The 25,377-nt window shown below is 37.5% G+C and overlaps 1 protein-coding gene and 1 non-coding gene across 2 annotated transcripts in view; one reads left to right on the top strand and one right to left on the bottom strand.

The window, feature by feature from the left end:
- The window catches only part of BCKDHB (branched chain keto acid dehydrogenase E1 subunit beta), a 213,449-nt gene that overhangs the window by 164,109 nt on the left and 23,963 nt on the right, over positions 1–25,377 (top strand). The gene's annotated exons all lie outside the window — the stretch shown is intronic.
- Positions 19,673–19,748, bottom strand: TRNAT-CGU (transfer RNA threonine (anticodon CGU)). The gene has a single exon. It is a non-coding gene; the product is annotated as a tRNA-Thr (tRNA).

Genomic DNA, 25,377 nt, shown 5'->3' with positions numbered 1-25,377 from the left:
AGATATCAGAGTTAGTCTAAATGGGATGATGACGGTGACGCTTGAAAAGGGCAGAATTTCTAGTGTGTACGGCAAGAACCGTATATAGGGCTTTATTTTATTAAAACTTGGATGTAAAAATCACACAGGGAAAAGTCTTTACATTTTATTACCTAAACTCAGAGGGGAATTCTGTTGCATCTTATGGCTTCAGTTAGTGGGGTTTACATAATTCTATGTCAGGATGAGGAAAGAAAGGAGTGTTTTCAAAAATAGCTAGGTCCACTTAAGAGTTAGAACTGAATAAGTCTGGTAAAAATAGGTGATAGACAACAGAAACTAAAAATTAGGGCAGAACATATGAAATTAAAAAAAAATATCTTAAGAGAAATGTCCAACCCAAGTTCCTACTTCCTCTGCTCTGATCTCTTGCATACCCTTGGGAGTGCCCACATAACCCTACCTGGGGGACAGATGCCAGCTGCTGCCTAGGAATCAGCAAGGGCTGAGCAAACTAAGGTAAGACTCTACCGAGTCAACGCTGCCTATACCGAGATCTCTTTTTCAGAAAACTAGTCCACCAGAAAGTGAGAACAGTAAGAGTTCTATCCCTCTCACCTTTCCCCCCTCACCCTGCTCCTTCTCCTCCCCTTTCTTATGTAGTGTGAATAGAAACTCTTCAAATATTCATATCCTTCCTTGGAAGGTCAGTCCTTTATTCTATAATTTTGTTCAATTTATTTGTATTATGTACATTTTTCTCTTAGCTATTGATGATGTGAATTGACTTTTGTTTTAATGTTTTTACTAATAAGTCAACCTGATGTCCATCACCCATTTCTTTGTTTTTGTTTAGGAAATTGCATCAATTTGTAAATGGTGACATAGAACAATATTTTCATTATCCTGCATAACTTCTCAGAGTTATGTTTCTACTTTGTCTTTGCTTTTTATTACACAGATAACAGGTCCACTTAGGTGGGTCTCCAAGAAAATATTAATAGAAGCAATCTATCCTAAAAGAAGTTTTCCAAGAATGTTCAAGTTTCTCAGTAATTTTTTAAAAGTCTTATACATTTTAAGGTTTAAAAATATAGCTAAGTAATTAAGGAATTCAATTACAGGTAATATTGGGGCATTGAAGTGTAAACTAGGTACGGTAATTAGTTTGGAAGAGATACATTTTTTCTAAAGGGTGTTTTCTCTTTAGCTCATGTCTAAACCATTTGTTACTGATTTGTGGGTATTTAAGGAAAATGCAAAAATGAAAAGTGAAAAAAAGGATATATTGACATTTACATTTACCATTAACACAAAGCTATTAACAAAGAGTGATACTATAAAATAGTAACCACTGTCATCTTTGTTTTACAGATGAAGGAACTGAGGCACAGAGAAGTTTAGCAACTTGATCAAAATGACACAGTTAGTGGGTAGCAGATTTGAACCTTGGTCATCTTATTCCAGACTAGGTTTTCCAAAAATGTGTCTCTGATAGAAAAACAGATATAGTATTTGTAGTAAAAGTTGAAGACACTTGTATGAAATATTGTGAGAATGTTTAGGAAGATTTGGGCCTGTTGGAATTAGTATTACAATTTCTTTTTAGTTTGTTTTAATACATGACTGTTACAAGTTTTACTGATAGAAAAATAGATTCTGTAAATAATCCCTAGTTAAAAAATCATTTCCTTTTTTTTAAGCAGCAAGATAATTCTACAAACTTTATGAAATTATCAAATTGTGTCATAAATTTTGGCCAATTTTAAAACACAAGTAGGCATTATTTATAATATCATATTTATGATATTGTTTTGTTCTTTAAGAACTGGAAGATTTTATTATATATAATTTTAAAAGGTATATAATGTAAGTTTTCAAACACGAGTACATTTTCTATATCGCTCATAGGAGATATTTGGCAAGCAAGTTCTTAGTTTACAGTTCTTCAAATAATATAGATAACTGATTGTTAGATGATATGTCTGCATGTTGTGAGCTCAGAGTGTGAAAGTTTGGATCTTTAATTTGATGTTCAAAATGTAATGCTGTTTTTCAGCATTGTATTATAACCTTTTTTTATAAGATAACAAGATCCTCACATCAAAAATAGAAACATAACTGAAGGACTCTTCTCTATATTTTAATATCCTTTAAAAAGTTTATTTTGCTATGCTCTGGAGCAGTGATTTTCAACCTTTTTTTTTCATGGCACAAACACACACTAATTACTAAGGTCAGTGCCCCTGACTAAATACAACCATTTTCATCTCATGGCACAAATAAATTAGTTACTAAGGAAGAAGAGGTCAGGGCCCCTTTTTCTTTAGTAATTAGTTTATGAGTGCGTGAGAAACAAAGGTTGAAAATCACTGCTCTGGAGGAATAAAAAAGCAGAAATTTAAAAATCAACATTTATAAAGTGAAATATGTAGCAAGTTATTTGAATACACTTCTTTTTTAAAAATTGTTTTTACACTATCAACAAACAAAAGCTACTGGACAGATAGGATTGATTTGATGATAGAAATACTTTGAAAAGTAACATAGATTTTATTCTTTTACATTAGTTAACTCAGTTAAAAGTATACTCAGTTAAAAATAACATTTAGAATACACAATTGCCTATTCTGTGCCAAGTAGTTTTAGTCACCGATTTCTCTGGACTCATTATGTGCTTGGGTTTTAGTTTCAGTAGTGATTATTTTATTTGAGTTACTTGTTGAATAGATTTGAAGTATTTGTAAAACCTTTTGCATCTCACTTTGTTTGAGGCGCAGCAGTGTTGTAGGGTTGGTGACTTGCAGGCTTAGAGACTAGGTATTGTTTGCTGCTCAGGCAGAGCTCACAACTTGAGTCCTCAGGAAAGGATCCTGCTGCGTCCTGAAGCTGTGTTTCCCTTCAGGCCTGGAAGAAGGTAGTTGGCTCCTGACTTCAGATCTGTTTTATTCTCAGCTTTAATTTTAGCTTGCCATTGCCCTAATCTTCTTGCTATTGTACCATCATTATATTTTCTTTTAATTTTGCTTATTTAAGTGCAGAGAAGAAAGTGTGGAAGTAGTGGTTCTTAAATTAGGTTGTTTGCTTAGACTGATGTTTTAGGGAAATCGGCTAACCCTGTTTTCAACCTACAGCATGATGATGGAGGTTGCAGGAGTATCTAAAATGTCAGAGTGAGGAAATTGGACATGACCTCCTAAACAGCTCAAGAAAAATTGGATGAAGTTTAACAACATCTGTGAATGCTTTGGAGACTCAGTCATGTACTCTTTCTTTACTTTTCTACCTCGTTCTTCCCAATTCAAGGTCTCTCTCTCTCTCAACAATACTTTCAGTGCTTTCCTTACTTATAGCTTTCTAAACGTTCACTTTTCTCCAACATACCTTTAAAATGTAATTATTTTATAGGCCATATTTAAATAGCATTCTGGGAGCTTCTTAGTTGCTTGGTAGAAATTTGGGTGCACAATGTAACTGCTGACTTAATTGATCTTGGTCGTAAAGATGAGCAGATGTCACTTCTTAAAGAAAACTCTTGTCTGAAAATGTTAAATGAGTACTTTTTAGAAGGCTTTTAGAAAATACAGCTTTTATATTTCAAATCCCTTATGGTGTTTTAGAAAACATAGCAAGCAGTACTTTTCCCCCCCAGGATTCTAAATGAGTCATTAAGGTAATAGACAAATTCTCTAGTGTGAAACCTTGAATAATGGGGAGGGCGTTAATTGGAGATGTCATAAAATTTTTAACTCACAAGTTCCTCGGGTTAAGGTCTGTTTTTACCTCACATCTCTTCAAAAATTTGAAGGAGGAAATGATGTCACTAAAGCCGATCAGACACATACATTATGGATTTATAATTTTATTTCTGATTGGCATTTAATGCTCAATTTCAGTTAAGACTGAAGCATAACTTAGTGTCACAGTTTCAGGCAATTTGATTAACATCTTTAAGTTGGAATAATAATTTAATGGGGAAAAAGTAAAAAATGGGACCGGACTAAAGATTTTTCTCTAGGAGCACAAAGGAATATTAGAAATTTGCTAAAAATTAGAAAATAGTCTAACATTTGCTAAAGACAGAGAAAGCTATAGTAATAATAAGTGATTAATTCAAAAGTGCTTACCGTCCTGATAAGATAAAATACTTTAAGTTGGATTTATAACTTGTCAGGAGTATAAGAGAGCAAACCTGTTAGCATTACGCTGGTATTTCTCATTCTTCATAAGGAGCTTTTGGTAGATCTATGTTTTCATTGTTGTCTTTGGTGGGGTAAAGATGTTAATATTCTTTACCAATCTGCATTTTGTATTTTGGATTTCTGGATCTTATTTAGTGAGTTTGCTACAAATTTTTGTTCTCTTATGTTTCCCCAAACTTAATTTAATTTTGTAAATGTTAATTAAATGTTTAGTTCTGACCTTCCTAGAACAATAAAAACTACCAAAGTTTGCCCAAGAAAAACTAAAATCTTCTTATAGTATAAGCAGTTAAAGCAGTAACTTATTTTCTAAATAAGCTTCGGGCCTAATTTATTTTATAAATAAGTTTTTCTGGAGTTCAGTGTTTAATATACAAACTCATCCAAAAAACAGAAGAGAGAACTAGCCCATCTAATTTTATGAAGTCAGTATAACTTCAAAACCATACAAGGAAAATTCAAAAACAGGAAAATGTAGGCCAATCTCACTCATAAATTTAGATGCAAAGTTCTCATAGCAAACTTAATTCAGAAATGAATTCAAAACAAAGTTAATGGCTAGAGCATTGCCCTGGCACGAAGGTTGCCAGTTCGATTCCCATGTGAGGGCACATTGAACTGTTCCGTCTCTTTCAAAAATAACAATAATAATAATAATAATAATAATAATAAAATAAGACCAAGCCAAGTTTCTTTTGGGAATGGCAGTTTAACAATAGACAGTCTATTAATATAATTTATTACATTAGCTGAGTAAAAGAAGAAAAACTATATAATCATTTCAGTGATTGCAGAAAAAACATTCAGTAATTATTAATACCTGCTTATCATTAAAAGAAGAAAAACTTCCTTAGCAAATTAGTAACTTTCTTTACCTGATAAAGGTTATCTACCAAACACCTACAACAAACATTATATTTAATAGTAAATGTTGGAAGTACTACTTTTAAAATCAGAAGCTAGCACAATATGACAAGATATGGGGGAATAATCTTTAAAAATCATTTGAGACCTTTAAGGAAAAATTACAAAACTTAAAATTATAAGAAAAACATTCTTTAATGATTAAAAAAAAAAGGCTACGTTCATAGATAGGGAGATTCACCACAATAGTAAATTGGATTCAGTCCAACTTTAAACAAAGTCCAAGCAGGTGTTATTCTTGAAACTTGGCAGGCTGATTCTAAAATGTTATAGAATACTAGAAACAGGAAGGGCTAGGTGAGAGGTAATGTGCTACATGTTGACGTGGTGGGAGCAGCCCACATGTAGATAACGTTGACATCAGTTGTCTCATTGTCTGTCACAGAACACTCAACCCCAGCAGGGGATGGCTCCCACCCTGCCACTCAACCACAGGCAGAGCCAAGAGATCAGATCAAGTTGGTTCAACTTGACATGTCCTGCTAGTATATTCCTCCTGCCTCAAAGAACTGCTTTCATGGACTAAATGAAAAAGAAATTGCTAACACAAGGAGGGTTAGGACTGGCAGTGGTTAAGAGAAACTACTCTAGAGACAGACTGCCGGGATTCGAGTCCCAGCTCCACCCCTTACTTGCTGTGCGATCCTGGGTGGTTTTTTAATCTGCCTCTGCTTCAGTTTTCTCGTCTGGAAAATGTGGGAAATAGTACATTCTGCAAAATGCTACTGTGAAGATGAAATGAATTAATACATGTACAACTAGGGCACCCAGTACTCAGGAAGGATTAGCTATTACTGTTTTTTTTGTTTTTGTTTTTCTTTATATGGTTATTCTTTTTCTAAAAATGCTTTCATCCTTGAGTTATATTTTGAAAATACTTTGTATTAGGTTAAATTCAATGTTAAATTGCTGGTAGGTATCAATATATATCTTCAGTGATAAATTCAACAAATAGCAGGTTTAATTGACAAATGAATACTGCACCTACTGTACCATAGGCCGGGATTAAAGAGTGGTCATGTCGAAGGTAGCATTTTAGTGGGGAGAGACATTTGTCAGTGAGCATGTGATTACTGAGAAACCAGTACAATGGGAACATGCATAATACAATCTAAACACATAGGAAGGATGCCTGAATGCGCCTAAGAAAATCAGTCCGGAAGACTCATGAAGAGCTTAGGATTTTCTCTGAGATCTGAAGAATGAGTGCAAGTGTCTTCAGCCCGGAAGCACACGTGCCAGCCAGGGCTGGTGGACTGGGGTTCCATTCATAGGAAGAAGCTATTTAATAACCTGGGCAAGGTTGTGACAACAGGGTATTTGTTGGTGGAAAGACACCATCAGATAGATAAAACATTTATTTTCATTAATGGAAATGCTACAGAAACTTATGGAAACAAATGACTCAGGTGATGACACATTCTCTCAGAGAAAAGCATAGCTTTGCATTTTCCCGAGGAATCATGCAGCTGTGGATTGACACCAGCATGAACACCCCCTTTGTTCCGACCCCAGCTTCCTCCAGGACGCTGGCTCCATGCCTGCTGGAGGTTCTTCTGCTGGAGCCTGGCCCTCAATCTGCCCTCTAATCAGCGTCCGTGGCTGGCACAGGTAAACCACATGCGTTCCGGAGTGATGTTTGCCATGAGACTGAGTGAGATGAATCAGTTTCCAGAAGCATTCCTCATCAGGCCAAGCTCCAGCCCATCTAAGATTTGTTCAGAAAACTTTGTTCTCTACCCTTGAAGATGCACAGCCTTGGTCTTCAAGCCTCTCTTGTCATTCAGGTTATATTACTTGTAGCTTTTCAGCCCTTCAACTAGTCTTCACCACCAACTTTTTTTTTCACAAGAGGCATAATGGCCTTGGCAAGAAAGTCTTTATTAATTAGACAGACTGAGGTTAGATTGTATTATGTAATACATCTGTTTACGTAGAAAAGTTATATTCCTTTATAAATCTCAATTTCCTTATCTGTAAAATGGGGATGACCCATCTTACATATAGGATTACATGAGATAATTTAATATATGCAGAGTGCCTAGTGCATTGCCACACGCATAATAGGAATACAGCTAATTGTTTCTTTTCTCTCTTGCATATTCTAATATTGGACTGTATTGGTATTAAATGTCCCTATCCTCTTTCTCTAGTGTTCTGTGCTAATAATTTTGTGTTAAATTTTTTTCACACACAGCACAAAAGGAGTAGACCTCTTAAATTTTCAGTCAGTTGAAACTTAACTTTTCAAATGTGTCCATTAATGATTACAAAATACCTTTTAATGAAAAATATCAATCTCAAAAGGGTCACAAAACTACAGAATATCATTTAGAAAACTTAACTTTTTGTATTCATATTAGGCATATTTTATTTTAATACAGATGGTCTAAATGTCCACGCTGACATTTGTTAGTCCCCACTGTCTCATTCTTCTAGCAGAATGTGAAGCATACACATCACAATGGAGTAGAATTTCTTTTTGAAATCAGAGATACTCCTTTGGAATAGAATTGTATCCAGATGTATTTCAGACTATATAACACTGTAAATGTGACTCCAAAAAAAATCTTTAAAAATATAGACTTTATTTTCAAAGTAAAATCATAGACTACCTGACACTTCATTCTGTTTAATATAGCAAAAATTTTTACACACCAAATACAGCAAAGGTCTTTACAAGTGAAACTAAGACATTCCCCCCCAAAACTTACAGTCTAATGAAAACTAAAATAAATATACAAATTAATATAAAGTAGAATAAGATAAGCAAAATTGGAAAAAATAAGAAGTTACACTATAAGGTTCTGCCTGACCAGGTTGTGGTGCACTGGATAGAGCATTGGCCTGGGATGTTGAGGACCCAGGTTCAAAACTCCAAGGTCACCAACTTGAGCACAGCTCATCTGGCTGAGCGTGGGATCATAGGCATGACACCAAGGTCACTGGCTTGGCTGTCTCCCCCCCCCCCCCCCGTCAAGGTGCATATGAGAAAGCAATCAATAAACAACTAAGGTGCTGCAAACGAAGAACTGATGCTTCTCATCTCTCTCCCTTCCCTTCCTGTCTGTCTGTCTGTCTTTCTCTCTTGCAAAAAACAGAAAGAGAGAGAGAGAGAAAGAAGAAAGAAAGGAAGGAAGGAGGGAGGGAGGGAAAGAGGAAAGAAGGAAGGGAGGGAGGGAGGAAAAAACTATAAGGTTCATAAAGCAGAGGTTCCTTCTTTTTTTTTATTGATTTTCTTTTTGAGAGAGAGAGAAAGAGAAGGAGACATTGATTAGTTTTTCCACCCATTTATGCATTCATTGGTAATTCTTGTATGTGCCCTGACCAGGGATCAAACTTGCAACCTTGGCATATTGGGATACGCTCTCACCAACTGAGCAAACCACAGGTCAGGGCCAGTGGTTATTTCTTTTTTTTTTTAATAAATAAATTTTTATTAATGGGGTGAGATCAATAAATCAGGGTACATATATTCAAAGAACACATGTCCAGGTTATCTTGTCATTCAATTATGTTGCATACCCATCACCCAAAGTCAGATTGTCCTCCATCACCTTCTATCTAGTTTTCTTTGTGCCCCCCCCCGCCCCCCCCCCCCATAACCACCACACTCTTGTCCATGTCTCTTAGTCTTGTTTTTATGTCCCATCAATGTATGGAATCATGTAGTTCTTGGTTTTTTCTGATTTACTTATTTCACTCCATATAATGTTATCAAGATCCCACCATTTTGTTATAAATAATCCTATGTCATCATTTCTTATGGCTGAGTAGTATTCCATAGTGTATATGTACCACATCTTCTTTATCCAGTCTTCTATTGAAGGGTTTTTTGTTTGTTTCCATGTCTTGGCCACTGTGAACAATGCTGCAATGAACATGGGGCTACATGTGTCTTTACGTATCAATGTTTCTGAGTTTTTGGGGTATATACCCAGTAGAGGGATTGCTGGGTCATAAGGTAGTTCTATTTTCAGTTTTTTGAGGAACCACCATACTTTCTTCCATAATGGTTGTACTACTTTACAGTCCCACCAACAGTGAATGAGGGTTCCTTTTTCTCCACAGCCTCTCCAACATTTGCTATTACCTGTCTTGTTGATAATAGCTAATCTAATAGGTGTGAGGTGGTATCTCATTGTAGTTTTGATTTGCATTTCTCTAATAACTAATGAAGATGAGCATCTTTTCATATATCTGTTGGCCATTTGTATTTCTTCCTGGGAGAAGTGTCTGTTCATGTCCTCTTCCCATTTTTTTATTGGATTGTTTGCTTGTTTGTTGTTGAGTTTTATGAGTTCTTTGTATATTTTGGATATTAGGCCCTTATCTGAGCTGTTGTTTGAAAATATCATTTCCCATTTAGTTGGCTGTCTGTTTATTTTGTTGTTTGTTTCTCTTGCTGTGCTAAAGCTTCTTAGTCTGATGTAGTCCCATTCATTTATCTTTGCCTTCACTTCTCTTGCGTTTGGAGTAAAATTCATAAAATGCTCTTTAAAACCCAGGTCCATGAGTTTAGTACCTATGTCTTCTTCTATGTACTTTATTGTTTCAGGTCTTATATTTAGGTCTTTGATCCATTTTGAATTAATTTTCATACAAGGGGACAAGCTGTAATTGAGTTTCATTCTTTTGCATGTGGCTTTCCAGTTTTCCCAGCACCATTTATTGAAGAGGCTTTCTTTTCTCCATTGTGTGTTGTTGGCCCCTTTATCAAAAATTATTTGACCATATATATGTGGTTTTATTTCTGGACTTTCTATTTTGTTCCATTGGTCTGAGTGTCTATTTTTCTGCCAATACCATGCTGTTTTGATTGTCACGGCCCTATAATATAGTTTGAAGTCAGGTATTGTAATGCCCCCAGCTTCATTCTTTTTCCTTAGGATTGCATTGGCTATTCGGGTTTTTTTATAGTTCCATATAAATCTAATGATTTTTTGTTCCATTTCTTTAAAAAATGTCATAGGAATTTTGATGGGAATTGTATTAAATTTATATATTGCTTTGGGTAATATGGCCATTTTGATTATATTTATTCTTCCTATCCAAGAACAAGGAATATTTTTTCATATCATTGTATCTTTTTCCATTTCCTTTAACAATGCTTTGTAGTTTTTGTTATATAGGTCCTTTACATTCTTTGTTATGTTTATTCCTAGGTATTTTTTTTTGTTGTTGCAATCGTGAAGGGGATTATTTTTTTGAGTTCGTTTTCTAATATTTTATTGTTGGCATATAGAAAGGCTATGGATTTTTGTATGTGAATTTTGTACCCTGCGACCTTACTGTATTGGTTTATTGTTTCTAGTAATCTTTTTTGGAGTCTTTGGGGTTTTAGATGTATAAGATCATATCATCTGCAAAAAGTGATACCTTTACTTCTTCTTTTCCGATATGGATGCCTTTTATTTCTTTCTCTTGTCTGATTGCTCTGGCCAGAACTTCTAGCACCATGGTAAGTAAGAGTGGAGAGAGAGGACAGCCCTCTCTTGTTCCTGATTTAAGGTGGAAAGTCCTCAGTTTTATGCCATATAATATGATGTTGGCTGATGGTTTATCATATATGGCCTTTATCATGTTGAGATATTTTCCTTCTATACCCATTTTGTTGAGAGTCTTAAACATAAAATTGTGTTGTATTTTACCAAATGCCTTTTCTGCATCTATTGATAAGATCATGTGGTTTTTCTTTGTTTTGTTTATATGGTGTATTACATTAACCTTTTATGTATATTGAACCATCCTTGAGATTCTGGGATGAATCCCACTTGATCATGATGAGTTATTTTTTAATATGTTGTTGTATTCAATTTGCCAGTATTTTGTTTAGTATTTTAGCATCTGTATTCATTAGAGGTATTGGTCTGTAATTTTCTTTTTTGTGCTGTCCTTGCCAGGTTTTGGTATGAGGGTTATGTTGGCCTCATAAAATGTGTTTGAAAGTATTGCTTCTTCTTCAATTTTTTGGAAGACTTTGAGTAGAATAGGAACCAAGTCTTCTTTGAATGTTTGATAGAATTCACTAGTATAACTGTCTGGGCCTGGACTTTTATTTTTGGGGAGGTTTTTAATAGTTTTTTCTATTTCCTCCCTGCTGATTGGTCTGTTTAGGCTTTCTGCTTCTTCTTGACTCAGTCTAGGAAGGTTATATTGTTCTAGGAATTTATCCATTTCTTCTAGATTGTTGAATTTGGTGGCATATAGTTTTTCATAGTATTCTATAATAATTCTTTGTAAATCTATGATGTCTGTGGTGATTTCTCCTCTTTCATTTTGGATTTTGTTTATATGAGTTCTTTCTCTTTTTTTCTTGGTGAGTCTTGTCAAAGGTTTGTGAATTTTGTTGATCTTTTCAAAGAACCAGCTCCTTGTTTTATTAATTTTTTCTATAGTTTTTCTGTTCTCTACTTCATTTATTTCTACTCTGATTTTTATTATTTCCTTTCTTCGGCGGGTTTTGGATTGTCTTTGTTCTTCTTTTTCTAGTTCCTGAAGTTAAGTGGTTCACTTGGGCTCTCTCTTGTTTGTTCATATAGGCCTGAAGTGATATGAACTTCCCTCTTGTTACTGCTTTTGCTGCATCCCAGAGATTCTGATATGTCGTATTGTCATTTTCATTTGTCTGTATATGTCTTTTGATTTCTGCGCTTATTTCTTCTTTGACCCATTCATTTTTTAAAAATATGTTGTTTAGTTTCCACATTTTTGTGTGTTTTCTTCCCCTCTTTTTTTACAGTTGAATTCTAGTTTCAAGGCTTTATGATCAGAAAATATGCTTGGTACAATTTCAATTTTTCTGAATCTGCTGATGTTATTTTTGTGTCCCAACATATGGTCAATTCTTGAGAATGTTCCATGTACACTAGAGAAAAATGTCTACTCTGTCACTTTGGGATGAAATGTCCTGTAGATGTCTATCATATCTAGGTGCTCTAGTGTTTCGTTTAAGGCCAATATATGTTTATTGATTTCTATTTGGATGAACAATCTAGAGACATCAGCGGTATATTGAGGTCTCCAAGTATGATTGTATTTTTGTCAGTTTTTGTTTTTAGGTCAATCAGTAGCTGTCTTATATATTTTGGTGCTCCTTGGTTTGGTGCATATATATTAAGGGTTGTTATGTCTTCTTGATTCAGTATCCCCTTAATCATTATGAAATGACCATTTTTGTCTCTGAGTACTATTTTTGTCTTGTAGTCAGCATTATTAGATATGAGTATTGCTACACCTTTTTTTTTTTTTTTTTTTTTTGGATGTTATTTGCTTGGAATATTGTTTTCCAGCCTTTGAATTTGTTTTTATCCTTGTTGCTTAGATGTGTTTCTTGTAGGCAGCATATAGTTGGATTTTCTTTTTTAATTCATTCTGCTACTCTGTCTTTTTATTGGTAAGTTTAATCCATTTACAGTTAGTGTAATTATTGACACTTGTGGGTTCCCTATTGCCATTTTATAAATTGCTTTCTGTTAGTTTTGTATCTTGTTTGATTCTTCCCTTTTGTTTTTCTATCATTTGTTTTTGTTTGTTTGTATTCCATACTTCTTTCCTCTGTTGCTACCTTTTTTAAGTCATGTGCTTCTGTGGTGGTTTTTTCAAGGGTGGTTACCATTAAGTAATGAAAAGGGTGCCTACCATATTTATTGTAATACCCTATCTTATGAGTGTTTCTGCACTTCATCGTCCTTTGCTACTGTTAATCTCCATCTTCTCCCTCTTTTTTTTGCTTTTGTTGTCACAGTTTAAGTTTGGTTTTATTGTGTTGTTGGTGGAGCCTTTACTTGTGGTTTTGTTTTGTTTTGTTCTTTGAATCTGGTTAAAGAACCCCGTTTTGTATTTTTTGGAGTGGGGGTTTTCTGATGATAAATTCCCTCATCTTTTCTGTATGTGTGAATGTTTTTATTTCTCCTTTTTCTTTTTTTTTCTTTTTTTTTTTTTATTTTGAAACTGGAAACAGGGAGAGACAGTCAGACAGACTCCCGCATGCGCCAGACCGGGATCCACCCGGCTCGCCCACCAGGGGCGATGCTCTGCCCACCAGGGGGCGATGCTCTGCCGCGACCAGAGCCACTCCAGCGCCTGGGGCAGAGGCCAAGGAGCCATCCCCAGCGCCCGGGCCATCTCTGCTCCAATGGAGCCCCGGCTGCGGGAAGGGAAGAGAGAGACAGAGAGGAAGGAGGGGGTTGGGGGTGGAGAAGCAAATGGGCGCTTCTCCTATGTGCCCTGGCCGGGAATCGAACCTGGGTCCCCCGCACGCCAGGCCAATGCTCTACCGCTGAGCCAACCGGCCAGGGCCTATTTCTCCTTTTTATTTGAAGGTAACTTTGATGGGTATAGTATTCTTGGCTGAAAATTTCTCTCTTTCAGGGCTTTAAATATTGGGGTCCACTCTCTTCTAGCTTGTAGAGTTTCTGCTGAGAAATCTGATGATAATCTAATAGGTGTTCCTTTATATGTTGTATTCTTATTTTCCCTGGCTGTTTTGAGAATTTTTTCTTAGTCGTTGGTTTTTGCAATTTTCATTATGATGTGCCTTGGAGTAGGTTTGTTGTGGTTAAGAAAACTCGGTGTTCTGTTTACTTCTGGAATTTGAGGCTTTAGTTCTTTCCAAAGGCTTGGGAACTTCTCATCTATTATTTGTTTGAATATATTCTCCATTCTGTTTTCTCTCTCTTTTCCCTCTTATATACCTATTATTCTTATGTTATTCTTTTTGATGGAGTCAGACAATTCCTGTAGGGCTTTCTCATTTTAAAAAATTTTTGAGTCTCTCTTCTTCTCTCTGTTGTGCCTGAAGTTGCTTGTCTTCTATGTCACTAATCCTACTTTCTATCGGGCCTGTTGTATTAGCTAAGCTTGTTACCTCGTTTTTGAGCTCGTGAATTGAGTTTTTCATCTCTGTTTGATTTGTTTTTATAGTTTCAGTTTCCTTGGTAATATATTCTTTGTGTTCGTTGAGTTGTTTTCTGAGCTCTCTAAATTGCCTTTCTGTGTTTTCCTGTATATATCTGAGTATTTTTAGGATTTCTATTTTAAAATCTCTGTCATTTAGCTCCAAGGTTTCCAATATATTAAATTTTTTCTCCATGGATTTTTCCACATCTATCTGTGCTACTTCTCTATCTTTTGTATCCATGATATTCGATTTCCTTTTTCTTAATGGCATCTGAGGGTGGTCTTGTTAATAGCACTTTGCCTTCAGTGTGTGGAACTCCCGGACACTCCAAGGATAGATTTTTCTTTCTCTGGTTGATGAACTTGTTGAAATTTTGGTGAGATTTGTCGGGCGCACTCCTCACAGGGCCATTTCTCTTATGTCACTCCGGTTATTTCTTATCATATTTGTTTCTATATACCTATGTGTATATGTGTATCATTTTATTTTTCACTTGTGCAATTATGCATTGTGTAAGTGTTTTTGTTTTCTACTTTTTCTTTTTTATCCCATTTAGCATATCAGGAGCATTATATCATACTGTTAATTATGTTAAAAAATGTTGTTTAAGCCCTGGCCGGTTGGCTCAGTGGTAGAGCGTCGGCCTAGCGTGCAGAGGACCCGGGTTCCATTCCCGGCCAGGGCACACAGGAGAAGCACCCATTTGCTTCTCCACCCCTCCGCCGCGCTTTCCCTCTCTGTCTCTCTCTTCCCCTCCCGCAGCCAAGGCTCCATTGGAGCAAAGATGGCCCGGGCGCTGGGGATGGCTCTGTGGCCTCTGCCCCAGGCGCTAGAGTGGCTCTGGTCGCAACATGGCGACGCCCAGGATGGGCAGAGCATCGCCCCTGGTGGGCGTGTCGGGTGGATCCCGGTCGGGCGCATGCGGGAGTCTGTCTGACTGTCTCTCCCTGTTTCCAGCTGCAGAAAAAATGAAAAAAAAAATGTTGTTTAAGCCCTGGCCAGTTGGCTCAGTGGTAGAGCGTCGGCCTGACATGCGATGTCCCGGGTTCGATTCCCAGCCAGGGCACACAGAAGTGCCCATCTGCTTCTCCACCCCTCCCCCTCTCCTTCCTCTCTGTGTCTCTCTTCCCCTCCTGCAGCCGAAGCTCCATTGGAGCAAAGTTTGCCCGGTGCTGAGGATGGCTCTGCCTCAGGTGCTAGAATGGCTCTGGATGCAACAGAGCATCGCCCCCTGGTGGGCATGCCCGGTGGATCCCGGTCAGGCGCATGCGGGAGTCTGTCTGACTGCCTCCCCGTTTCCAACTTAAGAAAAATACACACACAAAAAAAATGTTGTTTAATAGCCATCAAGTGCCAGTAGTTTAAATAATCTTCTGTTGTTCACCATTTAGTTTGTGAATTCATTTCAAGCCTCATCAGAAATTAAAGAGGAAAATATAACTAACTTAATTTTTAACATGGAATGTATTTAAATGTGTTTTCACTATGCACATCAAAGTTAGTGCCAGATTATTATATTGTACTGTTTAATATGTCAATATTAAAGAGTACTCTTGAGATTAAACAAAAAAATGTCAATTTTACTTTACCATTTACATATAAATATGTATGTATACAAACACAATTTTCATAATTTTATCCAAATTAACATAATTTATTGTGTACCTGCTATTATTTGTCTTACTATTTAATTATTTTTAAAAATATTTCTTTTGGTCTACTATTAAAAAATTATAAATCATTGACAGTAAATTTGAATATCAAGAATGCATTTAATCTATTATTTGTTTCACATTTTCTTTAGCCTCATTCATTTTATTAAAAAAATTTTTGAAATATTTATTTGTTCTAATAGACATTGAGTTTTAGTTATTTTAGTTAGGGAGAAAATAGTAGTATCTTGTATTTTGCCTTTTTTAATTTTAATCTATAAGATGTAGCTTGTAGTATTTTGCTGGGACGATATGAAGAATAAATTCTTTAAAAATATGTAAAGCACCTACCAAAATATCTGACATAAAGTAGATTCACAATAAATGACCATGTCATTCTCTTTTTTTTTTCCTTTGCACAACTTAGAGCATAAACTTTCCCCTAGAAGATTCTATAAGGAAAAAAATAAATGATAAATTAAAGTTTCTGTCAGTGATATTTATCTCTTCAGGCAAGTTGTTAAACTAGGGTGACTTCTAAGGTTTTTATTCATGTTCTATCATTTTAAGATTCTGAAACAGTAAAAATAACTGGTAGGCTTGGTTAGTCAGTCTCAAGTTTAGGATAATTTAGTTTGACAGTTAAATTATAAAACAGATGTTAAAACATTTATAAACCCCAGTGAGTTATTTTTAATTGAGTCTACTCATTTTAAGAACATAAGCTATATTTGATTGTCGTATATTTTTCTTGAATCATAATGATTTAATTTGTATATAAAAGTAATTCTGTATCATTGTGTGACAAAATACTCAGTGAAACACTAACACAAACTGGCTTTCTCCCCCATTTTGCATCTTTTTTTCCATATTACATAGTCATTCTAAATCTTTACAAGGATAAAAGTATGCTCCTTTCCATCAGAACTTTTTTTCCCAACAAGAGCTAAGTGAATACCTTATGACTATAGGATAGGATTGGTATCAACTTAAGCTAATGTGTTTATTATGTCCATTCTTCTTTTAATTTAATTTCACTCTTAATTGAAAAATGATGAAATCAAGATACTTCTTACAATGAACTCTTAAAATTCAGTGTTTTGTGTACCACTAACTTTTTTTTTTGTATTTTTCTGAAGTGAGACGCGGGGAGGCATAGAGACAGACTCCTGTATGTGCCCAACCGAGATCCACCGACATGCTCACTAGGGGGCGATGCTCTGCCCATCTGGGGCTTTGCACCATTGCAACTGGAGCCATTTTAGCATCTGAGGCAGAGGCCATGGAGCCATCCTCAGCACCTAGGCCAACTTTGCTCCAATGAAGCCTTGGCTGCAGGAGGGGAAGAGAGAGATAGAGAGCAAGGAGAGGGGGAAGGGTAGAGAAGCAGATGGGTGCTTCTCCTGTGTGCCCTGACAGGGAATCGAACTCAAGACATCCACATGCCGGGCAGATGCTTCATTACTGAGGCAACCAGCCAGGGCTGTGTACTACTAACTTTGTCTTGTGATTTCTGCTTTCTTTGCCTAGAAGTACTGGCAGAAGGAGAGGAAGATGATCTTATTTGTATCAATCCCTCAGTGGCTAGCTTTGTTTCCCTGCAGCGTAGGTGGGAACTTTGTTACAGAATGTTTTGTAGACCGCCTCCCTGTCTCAAGCACAGATTACTCTTGACCTTGGCTTGCAGTGGAGGGCAGACACCATTTAGGAGCACTGAACAGTGTGGCTTCATTTTGTTTGCTTTTAGACATTCTAAGTTAATTCAAATCAGGCTTCCCAGGGAGAATCATGGGGCGGGGTTTAGAATTAGAGCAGCATTTCTCCAAAGATAAACAAGATTCACTGTATCAACTTTTTATATGAGTCATTCTCTTATTCTCTCTGTGCTTGCTCTAATTCTTTAAAATTTGTCCTTCCATTCCATTCAGCCTTCCTTGAGCTGTCCGAGTCAGATGTGACCTTTCTTTCAGGCTGGAGATTTTAACACACACACCACCACCACCACCACCACCATCACCATCACCACCACCACCATCACCATCACCACCACCACCATCAACACCAACACCACCACCACCATCACCACCATCACCACCACCATCACCACCACCACCACCACCACCACCACCACCACCACCACCACCATCACCACCATCACCACCACCATCACCACCACCATCACCACCACCACCACCACCACCACCATTACCATCACCACCACCACCATCACCACCACCACCACCACCACCACCACCATTACCACCATTACCACCATTACCACCATCACCACCATCACCACCACCACCACCACCACCCCACTTCAGTTTTCCCCTCCACATTAAGGGAGCAGAATTGACCTAGAATTCAAAGTTTTCTATATTAAGTTTCTATTGTTGCCATAACAAATTACCATAAACTTAGTAGCTTAACACAGCACAAATTTATTAGTTGATAGTTCTGTAGGTCTGGAGCCTGAGACATGTCTCACTGGGCTCAAATTAAGGCGTCCCTAGGGCTGAATTTCTTTCTAGAGGACTCCCTAGGATCTCCTAGCCATTGCCAGCTTCTAGGTAGCTTGCTTTCCTTGGTTCATGGCGTGTCCTCCATCTTCAAAGCCAGCCATACTGCATCTCTCTGCCTCCTTCCACGGTCACACCTCCCTCTCACTGACCACAGCTGGGGAGTTTCCAAATTTAAGGGTTCATGCAGTTAGATTGGGCCCACCTCAATAATCTCAGGTAATTTCCTCATTTTAAGGCCCTTGATCATGTCTGCAAAATTTCTTTTGTCATGAAAAGGTAACATTCACACTTCCTGGGGATTAGAACGTAGGCATTTTTCAGGGCAATTACTCTTCCTACCACAATCTCCTCTTTTCTGAGTAGAGATTTTCCCCCGCCATTATTCTGAGGATTTGGAGGAGACCACCCACCCCTCTTTGTTATCACAGTGGACCCAGGATATTGCCATTTTGAAAGCATAAAACCCCGTGCATCTGGCTCCAGACCAGGGCTTCTCCACCTGACTGTTTCTCTTCTATTTAATAGACTGGATTTGTGGACATCTCTCCCTCTACTTTCCTCCAGCAACTCTAGGACTTGTCTTGAGATGCTTGATACACTGAGTGCTCAATCAGCCTGCTAATTACCTTCCTGCGACTTTCCTCAATTTTGCTTGTCAGAGCATACACTATACTTAGTAAAAATGGCAGTCAAGTCCTAATAGTGTGGGTGTTTGGGCAGTAATCCACCACCCCTCATATCACCCCCTCCTCCTTTCTTTATAAAGAGCAGTTTGGGACTCCTAAAACCAGATGAAGCTGACAAGAGTAATAGTCAGGCATGCAGTATGATCATTACAATGGTATAGGATGTGGGTTTTGATATATATGTTTATGTCTGCACATCTGTGTGTTATAATGGGAATACATACTAGATAAGCCCTCACTTCTCCTTGGGAATTCAGGAGGAGTTGTCCAGAGGCAGCTGGGACGGGGCAGCAGATTGCATGAGCATGCTAACCAGAGAACTCTTCTGCTTTCACTCAGTCTTTATGGAAAGAGCTATGCTTGCAGAATTTTTTTATGTGGAAAAGAATTACATGTCACAGCCTGCATTTTTCTTCTCTTTCTCACTTCTTGCTTTTAAAAACAACCAATAGGAATCAGGATACTGGCTGACACCTTACCAAGAGTGTGCTGTTGCACACACTTTTTTTTTTTTTTTTTTTGTATTTTTCTGAAGTTGGAAACGGGGAGGCAGTCAGACAGACTCCCACATGCGCCTGACTGGGATCTACCCAGCATGCCCACCAGGGGGCGATGCTCTGCCCCTCTGGGGCATCGCTCTGTTGCAACCAGAGCCATTGTAGCGCCTGAGGCAGAGGCCACAGAGCCATCCTCAGTGCCCGGGCCAACCCTGCTCCAGTGGAGCCTTGGCTGCGGGACGGGAAGAGAGAGACAGAGAGGAAGGAGAGGGGGAGCGGTGGAGAAGCAGATGGGCGCTTCTCCTGTGTGCCCTGGCTGGGAATCGAACCCGGGACCCCTGCACACGAGGCCAACACTCTACCACTGAGCTAACCGGCCAGGGCCCACACTTCTTATCTCTCTGTCCTCAGTTTTTCCATTAATGGTCCCCAACTCCCTGCCCATTGTGAGGTTTGAATGAGTTAATAATGTTAAATTTTTAGAATGGTATACAACATACAGAAAATATTTAATAATATTGTAAAAGTATCACTTTCACCATTTATAATCATGATCTGTCTTGACTTACTCATCACTTCAATGCCATCATTATATGCAACAAATACCTTGATTGAGCTGGCTTTTCTCTTACTTATTTGTGGGTTTGGAGTTGCCTGTATTTGTTGAAAGAACCTAGTCTTCTGGTTGTATTGCATAAGTGCTGTGTAGTGAAGCCATGAGGATACAACTTCCCAATGAGGGAATGTGTTTAATGTAGGTTTAGGAACTCCGTTTCCTACAAGATACTTTAAAATGTGTAACTTATATTAGGAAGATGACCTCATCTTTAAAATTATGTATTTATTGTTTGTAAATTTGGTGAGATAATTTGGAGAATGATAATTTAAAACAAACTAATTTTTACTCTGATTAAAGTAATAATTATAATTTTAAATTAAAGTGAACTTCAACATAGCTTCTTTAAAAATATTAATAGAGTGGTAGAATTAGTTCATTTTTGAGATTGGCTTATCAGCCACATGTTATATTTGCTTATGAATCTTTAATGAAATAGGAAACACTGTGCAGATTGCTAAATATATATTGCTAAATTTAAATATACCAAATATGAGCACTTTCTCCTTAGTCTCAAATGAGCAAAATAAAATCCAAGTTATATCAAAGTGAACACATGTGTTTTTGTTTGTTAAATAAAGAAAGCAAGACTTCAACTTTTATAAAGCCATTATAAATAATGTCTTTTTCCTACCAAATTTGATAGAATATATTTATACTTTAAAACTTTATTAATTATAATATCATGTATAAATAGTAGCAAATATGTCCTCGGATATTTTCTAACTTTTAGCTTTATAATGAACATAAACAAATATTTTCTTGTACTATTTATACATATGCAATATTGACCATATTTTTGAAATGTAAACAAAATATAACATCTCAGAGATATTTCTCATCTCTGATATGCCCCCGCAAGTGTGAAATTAATAAAAATCCAATAAAAATACAGAGACAGACAATATACCCAAGATAAAGTCTATCCTGACCTAAACAAGCTTACCTTATGGGAGTGGTAAGATTATAACAGATAATAAATGAGATAATATGGATTATCTAGGGATGATAACAACTTTCACCCTACCTGCAACTCCTGTCACACTTGAGAGAAGCTCCTAGCATCATTTGAAAAGGACGCTGAGCTCAGGAAAAAAGAGGGCCAAGATCAGTTAGTAAGGTCTGCCATGGGTGCAGAATATCAGCTGTGGATGGAGGTGACACACATTTTCTACCCTTAAATGTCTGGATGCAAAGGAGCGTAGAGAACAGTAAACCACGCACCTTCTGACTTGTAACTTGGGATCTTTTCCAGTTCTGTTGAGTAACCTTTTCTGGAAAACCCTGTTTCTGTAGTTGTGTTTCTCTTCATGGAGGATTATCTGAACAGGTGCCTGTGGAATGGTCTTGGTGGTTTAACCCGTACAGACATAGATGACCTAATGTCCACATGGTTGTGAGGATGATGCTGGATTCCTAATCTGTGAGCCTGATAAGAGCTCTGTGTCTGACTCTTAGCAGTTCTTTTACACCTAAAAATGTTTATATTTCTTATTAACATGACTGTAACTTACTGAATGCTCAAAAACTTTCAAAGAACCAAAATTTGCCTAAATTTTAAAAAAGGGGTTATACTTGCCTGACCAGGCAGTGCCGCAGTGGATGGAGTGTCAGACTAGGATGCAGAGGACCCGGGTTCGAGACCCCGAGGTCTCCAGCTTGAGTGCAGGCTCATCTAGTTTGAGGAAAAAGCTCACCAGCTTGAACCCAAGATCACTGGCTCCAGCACGGGGTTACTCGGTCTGCTGAAGGCCCACGGTCAAGGCACATATGAGAAAGCAATCAATGAACAACTAAGGTGTTGCAATGCGCAATGAAAAACTAATGGTTGATGCTTCTCATCTCTCTCCGTTCCTGTCTGTCTGTCCCTGTCTATCCCTCTCTCTGACTCACTCTCTGTCTCTGTAAAAAAAATAAATAAATAAAAAATAAATAAATAAAAGGGGGTTTACACTTAAATGAAGAATAGTTCTTTACCCTGATGTATTATCATCTCAAATGTATCTCACCTAATATGAAACAGTAAACTAATGTTTACTATGCTTGGAAGCTATAATATATTTTGCAGTAGTCAAAACAAAATTTTTTTCTGATTTTCTGTTTCTCTCCCAATTACTTATCGTAAATGAAACAGTTACATCTGAGATTTCCAGGAGGAAAATACAAACATGAAATTAAACAGGTTTTCTCACCTCATTTCATTTATATTGTGATATTTGGGGAATATCAAATAGATTTGATGATGAATGGAATGTGATACTTACCTTCATGGAACATTCATTTAAGAGGAAATGGATTCATTTCCTCTTGGATTCATTTAAGAGGAATCCAACCTGGGGCACCCCTGTCTGGAGCATACGTGTGTGCATCACTGAGCAGCTAAGAGATGAGCACTTAGCGGAATACTACCGTAACTTCTCCCTTGCTGACCACGTCTCCTGTTCTGAGTCCAGGGAAGCTAGCCTATGGTGTATGTGATTGAAAAGAAAATGGGTTCCTTAGGAACTGGGATCTGCTCAGCCACCATGAGAGGAGCCTTCGGGGTAGTGACCTGTGGTTGTGTGGAAATGAAAAGCAGAGTTATTGAGAAATATTTTCATATAGAGCGGACTTTAAAGTTATAAAAACAGCATGAATCAAAAACAGTATAGAATTATGATTTCTCCATCATCACCAGCAAACATGGACGGAGAATCCCCAGAGTGACTTGCGTGGCTTTTGGACTTTACGTCTTAGGCTAGACTTGCCTTTGTCTTTTGTTCTTGCTGTCCTGTAATTGCTCAAAGTGTTCTTGGTAAATTTGATTTAAATATATATAGCCTAATTTGCCTGTGGGTTTAAAAAAAAATTAAACTGATTTTTAATTGAATCAATAACAATTTGTAGAGGAATATAACAATTAAGACCTCAGTCTCGGGAATTGGACAGGGCTGATTTTGGATACTGTCTCTGGCACACACAATCTGACTTAGTTGCTTAGCTCTGTAAACCTCAGTTTCCTCACCCTAATATCAGGATAACAAAGAGTCTTCCCTGCCGTAGGGTTCATGAAGGTCAATGAGATAATGCAAGTCAAGTGCTTAGTATTGGCACCTTGTATGCTCAGTATTAGCTGCCTGTTTATAATAATACCATTATTTATTTCAGTTACAGAAACTTACCTTTTTAATTTGTTTTCTGCTAATAGTGCCTTTTGAAATATTGTGTTGCTTGCGAACACATAATACAAATTGACCTTTGTTGGTTTCTCTTTCAGTATTTCCTTGCATAACATCTCTCAGTGTTTGTTTCCCTCAGTGTTCCCACACTTTAGCCATCCCAACTCAACTCCATATTGCTAGAGCTCTATACTACACACTGATTTTGCTGTTTTCCTTTTTTTTCAACATTAGGGGATTAATAGTGAGAAAAATATTACTTTTCCTATATGATGACTGTTTCCCCCCATCAGTTCAGCTTAAGGTAGAGATAGCTGAGGAAAACACATTGACTTCAGTGATTCAACTGTCACGTGTAGCGTCTGGTCAGCAGTGCGCTGGTTCTCAACCCTGGTTGCACAGTAGAATCTCCCTGGGTTGTAAAAAACTTTGTGCCTTGACCAAGCCTAGAGTAATTAATGAGAGTTTGGGCTGGGGGTAGAGAGTGGGACTGAGACATCAGTTTTCTCAAGTTCTTCAGATGATTTTCATATGCAGTCAAGCGTGAGCCCTGCTCTAGGAGAGTGCCATAAAGTCGGAATCCCCAGGAATGATGGGTGGAGAAGGGGACCAGGACAGGAAATGTAGACTGCCATTTTGATAAGTTTTCATGGTGAAAGGAAGAAGGGAGACAGGACGGTACCTCAGGGAACTATAGCAGGAGATGTAACACACTCACATCACTAACATGTATGTGTTAGAATATATAGCGGCCAGTCTCAGCCACTCCTTTATGGCTGTGAATCAACCACTTAAGGGTCAGGGATGATCCTGCAGTTTGATGCACTTGCCCCTTCCCCAGTATCCTCCCTTCTCTCCCCATCCTTCTCTCTCCGCCTTCCTTTCTTGTCTGTGTTCACCTTGTCCTTTCTTTCTTAAGTCAGGTGAGAGGGGACTGGGTATCAGATGTTTGATCTCAGAACTGATGTCCCTCATGGTGGCCACATGGCTTTCGCATGTCTAAGAAAGAATTCTAGATCCACCCTGATTAGGTCACAGAGATCATATTTCCTGAGCCAGTGTCTGAAGTCAGGAGAATAGAATACGAAATTTGCTAAGTCAGTGGAGGCCCATCCTTCAACTGGGGGAAGTGTCAGCTTCCCTCAAAATACCTGAGAGAGGTGGAAGAAGAAGAGTGGCTACCTAAGGAAAGTCTAGGTACTGTTAGAGGGGAAAAGAAGGAATGGGTGCTGGATAGACAGCCAGTACTGCCCACTACATGGAGAGAAGTCACAGTGATTCAACAAAATAAATTATTTTACGTATGCAAATTACTGATTCTGTGCATGGCGACATTTGAATGACATACAGAAATAGGTCTAGTGAGAGTATTTTGCTGAGCATCAGATATTTTAGAAAAAAAATATCTTTATGGTATTTTAGAACTTGATGTAATAAAATCATATATTCATTTAAACACTGAACATACAGCAGTCTGCATCATATCTTACTGAATCTTTTTGTGAAAACTTGTTACTTCACAACATGCAATTGTGGCAGAATCTAGCCATTCTATCAATGAATTGTCCTTTTTCTGTATACTATTTTATGGAAAAATGTGGTTCCTTGGTATATGATTTTAAGACTGTAAACTCAGTGTCTAGAACAAATGCTGATCAGAGCTTTAAAGAACTGTCAAAGCCTTCTGCTCATGGAATTAAAGAAGGTTGTTCATAGAGATCTAAAGATGAAGAGAAAACTTATATCTATCTGTCTTAAGCTTCTTTTTGTGTATAGTCATAATTGACATGCATTTGAGTTGATTTGTTCAATGATGCTGATTATGTCCATAAGAAAAAACAAAGCAGTTTTTTAACAGGAGAGTGGACAGAAAACTGCTTGTTAGTTCCTGGAAGTTTAAGTTATTAGACTTCAATCACCTGTCTTCAATTTAGAATTACAATTTGGGATTAAAAACACTTGAGGAAAGAAAACCCCTATAACTTAAGTCCAATAATGAGAGAATCATCAGACAAATCCCAGCAGAGGGATATTCTACAAAATACCTGACCAGGACTCCTTAAAACTGCCGTGGTCATCAAAAACAATGAACATCTGAGAAATGATCAGAGCCAAGGAGATCCAGGAAAACAGGGGGGCTGAATGTAACGTGGGCTCGGGAGGGGTTTCTGGAAGGGAGAACGGACAGTGGGGGAAACCAAGAATTGTGAATAAAGAACAGACTTTAGTTAATGATAAT

The sequence above is a fragment of the Saccopteryx leptura genome, chromosome 1 (genome assembly GCF_036850995.1).
Source record: "Saccopteryx leptura isolate mSacLep1 chromosome 1, mSacLep1_pri_phased_curated, whole genome shotgun sequence".
In the NCBI taxonomy this organism is placed as follows: domain Eukaryota; kingdom Metazoa; phylum Chordata; class Mammalia; order Chiroptera; family Emballonuridae; genus Saccopteryx; species Saccopteryx leptura.
This window is presented reverse-complemented; position numbering and strand designations above follow the sequence as displayed.